Source organism: Protopterus annectens, chromosome 11.part0 (assembly GCF_019279795.1).
Source record: "Protopterus annectens isolate FY-2018-M chromosome 11.part0, PAN1.0, whole genome shotgun sequence".
Taxonomy (NCBI): domain Eukaryota; kingdom Metazoa; phylum Chordata; order Ceratodontiformes; family Protopteridae; genus Protopterus; species Protopterus annectens.
Genome location: NC_056745.1, coordinates 1057124150 through 1057132706, shown reverse-complemented (window position 1 = coordinate 1057132706; position 8557 = coordinate 1057124150).

Genomic DNA, 8557 nt, shown 5'->3' with positions numbered 1-8557 from the left:
CATTTGGTCTTGATAAATGTGCAAAAGCAACCTTTAAAGCAGGAAAACTGCAGCACCAAGAAAACATCAGTTTGGGACAAGAATGTGATATAAAAAAATTTGAGCAAGTGGGAGTATATAAATATTTGGGAATTGAAGGAACAACAATAAAACATGTACAAATGTGAATAAAACTTAATAAGGAATACTTTAAAAGACTTAAATTAATCCCAAAAACAGAGTTGACATCTAGGTGTAAAATCTAAGCTATAAACCAATTTGCTCCTACTGTCCTAACTTACAGTTTTGAGTGATTAACTGGCCCCAAAACGTGTTGGATATTTTACACAGGAAAACAAGAAGGATGCTTCATGCTCACCAAATGATTTATAAAAATCAGTTCATACTAAGATTACATATTCCCCATTCTGAAGGAGGGGTGGGCCTCCTTGAAACTGCTAACATGTATAGATCTGCAGTCGTGGGACTCTACACATATCTGCTGACCTCACAAGTCCCAAATATAGTGAAAGTTCTGAAACATGAGGAGAATAAACCTTAGATGACTTCCCTGCTTAAGCTAGTAGAAGCATATTTGTGTCAAGCAGGACTGGAAATCAAACCACATGCAGACAAAAATCAGGCAGTAACTGAATGTGCCAAAAAACAAAAGAAGATAAGGCGAAGGACCAGATGAGTATTTAAGAAATGTGAAAAAATGCATAAATGTAATTGCAAGTATAAAAAACTTCTGTTAAGAACCTCATGTTGATCAGGAGCGAAAACAGGAATGGTTAATGAGAGGCAAATTCAAACCAAGAGATGAAAGGCTAGTATTGGCAGCACAAGATATGGGGCTATGTACACATTTGTTTACAAAGTCCATTGAACATGTGGGAGAAACAGACAAATGTAGATCTTGTAAAACAGAATTGGAAACAGTTGCACACCTTGTTGCTGTTTGTGACATACTAATGGCAGAAGGACTGTACGGCCTGAAAGGCATAATAATTTGGCAAGATTGTTGCACTGGGGATGGTGCAAACATTTTGGTACTGAATTAACTGAAAAACACTGGAAACGTGTAACAAAGCATCATAGAAAATGACAAGGTCTACATCACATGGGATCATCCATTAACAACAGATCAAAAGATAGGTGTGAGAAAACCAGATATGGTGGTCCAAGAAAAGAAGACAAAAGAAGCACTGATCATTGAAATTGCCACACTCAGTGACTATAGTGTCTGGCATATAGGGAGATACAAAATCATAAAATATCAGGATTTGCAGGGAGAAACAAGAGCGATGTGGAAGAAAGATACCCAGATAGTTCCAACAGTAATAGGAGCAACAGGTCTAAAAAGAATCTATAATCATATTTAGATATGTTACCAATACGTGTAACTCCATATAAATTACAGAAGGAGTCATTATTAGGCACATTGCAGGTGCTGCGAAGAGCACTTCTGGCTGACATCAAAGACTGAAACAATACTAATTTCATGAACTTTTATCGTACTTTGACTTAGGAGTGGGTTCCATTCCCATCACAGATGGTATTAGAAACACAAAAGATTTGGAGAAATTAAAAAGGGGGGGGGGGACCCAGCACTTTAAAATACTTTTATTGTTACAGCCTGGCATTATACTTGTTTTACACTTGTAGGCTATTTGATCTTTGCTGAAAAGATCACGTAAAAGCAATACATAGAATATATAATTACTAGCTTTTATTACAGAGAAGGAAAAAAATATATTACATATTTCAAAAGGCAAGAAAAGGCATGGTAATATTTATGTTGCTACAAATGTAGAGTTAAGCCTAAAGTTTTTATACAGTTAAAGATAGTGTGCTGCTATGCAAATCACAGTTGATATAGTGAAATTCCTGAAGATAATTATCTTACTAAACTTAGATAATATAACGAGTAAGCAACGGATAAACCAGGCAGGAACCAGGCAGGAAAATGCGATTACTAAAGCAAAAAAAAACCAGTCACTAATTCCTCCAACAGGCAAAATACTCCAACAGGAAAGTGTAGGCACTGAGGCAGGAAAACACAGTCACTAAGTCCTCCAGTGATAAAAACAGTCCGTGATATTTATTGCAACAAAAGGTAAGCACTTTCGCAGTTAAGCTTCATCAGACCAAATACAAAATGCTAAAACGCATTCCATTTAAACATATGATAATAAAACATCACCCAATAACAGAAGCACATTAATTAATTAAAAATAAGAGTAAAAGAATTAAAGCTGAAAGGCAACATTTCCTACAAGTACTTCAGAAACAAAAAATACAGAAAATAAATATATAAAAAATATAAATATATGCTCTAACTAATCTGCACTACTTGTACTCTCATATACAGAAGTAAAAGAACAAATAAAAAAAAATCAATAATAACAATGAATAACAACTACTATTTACTTCTGGAGTCTTCTCTTCTTTAATAAGGGCTTAATAGAAGCCCTCTCATTCAGGCCTTTCCCTCTGTCTGCATGGAGCATGATAATCCAATAGGTCTCCCTATGTTCTGTATGTGTAGTAATATCACCTTCCCTAACACTGGGAAAGATAGCCTCAAAGACCCTGAAGTTAAATGTATGGGATTCTCCAAATTCCAAGACATGTTTAGAGAGTGCATTGTGTGTAGAACCCTTCTTAATATGGTAGATGTGCTCTCTCATCCTGTCACGCAACACCCTGTTGGTCTTACCAACATAGAAGGAGTTACAGGCAACGCACTCTGCTAAATAGACCACATGGGAAGTCATGCAATTCACATGAGCATGAAAAATATATTCTCTACAGAGGTCTGGATGATGAAAAGTACCAGAAGTATTAATAAAAGAACAAAAATTACAATCACCACATGGTGGAGTGAAACCAAGGGTAGAAGCCATGGTGCTTGGCCCTTTGTCATAGCAAAGTAGCCTCTTCAAATTTTTCCTATTCTTAAATTGAAACCTGGGTTTATCATCAACAATCTTACCAATGTCCTCATCTACCTGTAGGAAGGGCCAGTGCAAGGCAAACAAACTAGTGATGTCTCTGTGATCACTAGTATAAAAAAGGGGGATCCTAATTTCACCTGTACCCACACTAGGCTCATTACCACTGACTGCACTTGTCTCACATACTGGTCCAAAATACGGACATGCTGTTGTAGTCCTTAACTGATCTATATTAGACCAATGTCTATTGATCTCATCCAGACTATACCCCCTAGCTAATAACTTATTTTCTAAGTTTTCTATCTATTCCACAAAGCCATCCATAGTGGGATTCAATCTACAGGCCCTCATCCCTTGTTCTTTAATCAGGTTCCGAAAAATATATCCGGGGTGCATACTGGACCTGAACAAAAAAGCATTCCTATGGCATCTCTTACGGTAAACACCAGTATTGATGGTATGATCATGTAATTTTCCTGCCTGGTTCTTGTCTGGTTTATCCGTTGCTTACTCATTATATTATCTCAGTTATTTATATTCATTCAGCAACAGAGTATTTATCCCTTGGTCTGCACCTTCTTTGTTTTGGTTTTATTATCTTAATAAACTGCCTTATTTTTTAATGGTAACTGTTTTATATGAAATGATTTATGGCCTCACATACAACTATCACACTGATATTGCAAAGGACTTTCACTATTACAGGCTGGTCTCATACCTATTTTTCATTGAGCAGCTATTTGACATCTGCTTAGAAAAAGGTATATGTGCACTAAGTTTTTATTATATCAAGATTCAATTAAAAAATATATATATAAATATATATATATATATATATATAGAGAGAGAGAGAGAGAGAGAGATATAGCTATATGTATATATATATATATATATATATATATATATATATATATATATATATATATATATATATGTGTGTGTATATTTGGGTCCCATTTAGATGAACGAAGTCCTAGAACTTCAAATTTCATATGGCCGACACCATATAATTGAAGTTTTAAGACTTTGGACGTTTTAAAAGGAGATCTCCATACAGTGTGTAACAGGAAATTTTCCCTTTTCCTCACTGTAGTGCGATCTCGGAGTTGGTATATTTAAGGTGTGGGGCATATAGGGGGGGCTTGCCCCCTGTGAAAACGTTCAGGAAATTTTTTTGTTTTGTTTTTGGTTTTGTTTAGGTGTTTGAAGTCTTAATACTTCCATCATGTGGTGTCGGACATATGAAATTTGAAGTTCTAAGACTTCAGTCATCTAAATGGGAAATGTAAAGAAAAAGTTTTGGATATTTCATGTTGGCCTTGCATGACAGACCAGTCAGACCACTTGATCATTTCTGCAAAAGTTTTATCCTATAAAGAATGAAAAAATGACTAGGAGGAATTCAACCCTGCTGAAATTCATCCTTTGGCTCAAATCAAGGATAATATAGTTTCAGAACAGAAATGTACATCTTTTTTTTTTTCAATTCACTACTATTTTAAATTTCCTGAAGTTATACAACTCAAAACTGCAGAAGGTCAGATGCTTTCATAGATCTCCTTAAACCTGTAGTTAAAGGGTAGGGTAGGGTCTCTAGATCATCTTCTAATGGTGAGACATCCAGAATTAGAAATACCAACTTCATTCACATTGTTAGTACCAAATACCAAGCAATCTGCTATTTAGTGGTTGCAACTAAAACAAAGAAGAATCTTTGCTTTAACACAGCAGCAATAGTTTTATCTTTGCAAAAAGAAGGAGAAAGAGTGAGGAAACTTTACATGTTCTTCACAGATACAAGATCAGGATAATAGGATGTAAAGAAAAAAAGAAAAAAAGAAAAATACAAAGGCATTTGCAAATATTACTTGAATCCAGGAATTCCTGAATGCTGGAGAGAGCAAAAACAATAAGTAAGAAGGTCACTGAAAAAACAATCAGTAAAAACAAAATAAAAACTCCAGCAAAGCTAGAACTTCCACTGAGTGACCTCCCAAACCTCTTGTATCAGAGGCACATGGGATATATGCAAATGATCCTTATGAACATCAGGTGTTTCAGCTAATTGGCAATTCTGAATGTCCATGACTTGTTCTGATGAGGCCATAACAAGGTCAAATTATGCATATCCACAGCTAGTGGGGGTTTGGCTTTATTGGCCAAAAGTTTTCCAGTAAAATGACAAAACAAGTTATGGACATTCAGAATTGCCAGTTAGCTGAAACACCTGATGTTCATAAAGATCATTTGCATATATCCCATGTGCCTCTGATACAAGAGGTTTGGGAGGTCACTCAGTGGAAGTTCTAGCTTTGCTGGAGTTTTCATTTTGTTTTTACTGATTGTTTTTTCAGTGACCTTCTTACGTATTGTTTTTGTTTGTTGTTTGGGATATTTTTGTAGTGACCCTAATGATAATGGACATCAGTTGGGTACAGCAGCCCCATGTTTCTAATTCTTAGTCAAACACTCTGCTTGTGCTATGCTGATGAGTTCATAAGGCCGAAATATGCATATCCACATGATGGAAATAATAAACAAAGTTTTGATGCACTGTTTATTAATCTTGTGAAGTAAAGCCAATATCTTTTGAATCTGTTATAGCCTACAGGATAATGACCGGAACATTTTAATGCAGTTTAGTCTGCAATGCACACCACATGTTGATGGGAAAACTAAATCTAAAATAAGCAATCGCATTTCGGATGCTTAATTTAAAACACTATCAGACATCTGCACTGTCACGTTTGCATGGCTAGGTTTGAAAATTGAAATTTGTGTTTGAATTTGATTTTCTATGGATTGTATTTTACACGAGCCACATGGTAATATGATGTTTTCTGTATTATGAATAACTGAATGGCATTAATTTTCTATGTCTAAAGAAGGTAGTATCAACAAAAACAGAATGAAATGCTATATTAACTGCAAAATACCTCTTTGGAGCATAACATAGTAGGAGTTGTGTGTTTTTTCACTTGGACAGTCCTTTTGTCTCTGGTAAAGTGTGAAATTCTTCTGGCACCCCTCTCAAAGCAAAAAAAAAAAAATAAGACTCTTCAGCTCTGAAACTCCAACAAATGGCTTTCTAGAAGTGCAACAAGTGGCTTGATGCAGTTAAAGTTCAGCTGTGACTATCAACATAACATTGACTTTCCTTACTAAATGCCAGCAACATAATACTGACTTTCCTTACTAAATGCCAGCACCACACTTCTGCATCAAGCATCCATCGCTTTGCCCTGCCCTAGCTATGCCTCTGCTTGTGTGGGTGTGCTAGAAGCCTGCTGGTGAACAGCCTTCATGACGATCTTCTAGGTTGCAGTTAGGGATATATCCTTCTCTAGCATTAATCTGGCATAAAAATATAAATGACCTTAGAAACAAAAATAAAAGGCCTCATTATTAGTAGAATAAATACCATTAACTTTAATAACATTAGCTCCATTAGTAAAATAAGATAATAGCTATTTTGAGAAAGCGTAAGAAAATAAGCGTGAGAAATAACAATAGCAATCATAATGGAATCAAACAGTTTTGAATAAACTACATCTGCAACAGCCTGTAAAGAGTCATTATAATCATCATGTACCCACACTAACAGAGACATTCATGCAGTAGTGAAGTATTTTTGTCCAAATCCATGTTGAAAATCCACTATCATAGTATTGTTTTCCAGATAACTAGTTAATTATTTACAAATCAACTTTTAAAAAATTTAGAAAAGAGAGTCTACAAAATAATTAGTTGAACATTTTGAAATTCATATTTGTTAGCGTTTTGAAAACCAGCACAATCTTTGAATGTTTCTGAATACTAGGAGAAAACTGTATCAATAGTGAAGAGTTCTATAAATAACTAATAACGCAGACAATATATTCTAATCCAGTTTTAACACATTGTAAATCAGCACTATCATTCCCTAGTGAAACTTTTTTTAATAGGCATAATAATCAAAATACTTTAATCAGAGTTAGTTAGCAGTGAGAAAGACAAACCTGGGATGCTATACAAATCAAGAGAATCACAATTGGTTTATTGTGATTACATTAGCTGGACAAATTATTCAATTCCTTGACTATTTCTCTAAAAGAACACACTAATTTTCCAGAATTTTTTTTTAAAGCTTCAGGGATGAACTCTATCTACAGTAGACTGCCTCTCATCCGGCCTTTCTTTAACTGGTCTCCTCTTTAATTGGCCATCAAATTTCTGCCCAAGCAAAAGACAATGGAGAAGAACAACACTTCTGTCTCCTCTGAGCTAAATAATGACAGGCATTGTGTTTTAGACTTCATATTCATTAGAAAAATGCATACTAACACAAATACTGTTATTCTAGCTGATTTATAACCTATAAATGCTATTTTGTATGCATTTTCTGATTAACCAGCCTTTCGTTTGTCCAGCCTAAGGTCCAGTCCCAGCAAGACTGGATAAGAGGGAGTCTATTGTACTGGCCCATTTTCCCATTGATAAATTTCCCGGTCTTATTAATCTTGCACTGAGTAGCCTGAAACATTTGCAACCAATTCACCTACATTTTTGCATATGCATTGCAGTTATTACTAATAGAATGAAACGGAACCCAATTAGACTCAGAAGGATATTTGGTATATTTTTTAAAACATTTTCTTTTTATTGAATCTGTGTATATTTTAGCTGAAAGATTAAACAGTTTTACTCAAAATGTCAAACACTATACTTTCTGACTTCTGTATTCAAATCGCAAACTTTCAGTATAAAAATCATTCAGAAATTAATGTCAGTTATTAAAACATATTTGCAAAATGAACAGTATATCAATAATGCTAGCAAGCAATTCTTATTGTAATAAGCTGAGGAACGTCATTCAGTTGACCTGCCTTTTTAGGGATAGCTGTCTTTCAGGAAAATTGCAGGCAGTAAGACACAAATCCTCTAAAGCAGACAGGACAGTAGGAATGGTGTAGGTTCTGGAAAATCCTTGTGTAACAACTCACAATATTTTGTGAAGGACTGAGAAACCTCAGTGTTCTCCCACTGAAAACACTGCAACATTCTATCAATAGTCTCAGAGAAACAGAAGCTTCCCCACAGGGACAATCAGAAACTGAGCTCTCCTCTGAATCAGAAATCTGAGGACAAAACCTTGAATCTGTCCCTGTATCTTCCTGTTCAAATTCAGACTTCAGAAAAGGAGGAACCCCCCCCCCTTTATTTTACTGAAAACTACTCTATAAGAAGGATCTGTAGCCTGAATCAAACCCTGAGCCAGTCCCAGTAAACTACTCCTATCCAAAAATGTTTGAGGAGGACTAGATATGTGCTTGTTGTTCTGTTTCTTTTTGACAGGAAAAATGGAGCCCACCATTTTACTAATGGTAGCCACTGCTTCCCCAGGGATGGGCACAGCATTCTGACACAACATGGACACTTTACCTGTTTCCTCTCCCAGGACTGACAAGACTGGTTCTCTCTTGTCCACTGAGGGGAACCCAAAAGCCACACAGGATGTGGCTAACCCCTGGTTCATAGTATCAGTAGCTCCTACACCAGCAGGATCTGGGGTAAAGTTTATGGGTCTGAGGTACTTTTTGTTTTATACAACTGGCATGTAAAGTATGTGAAACAGATAT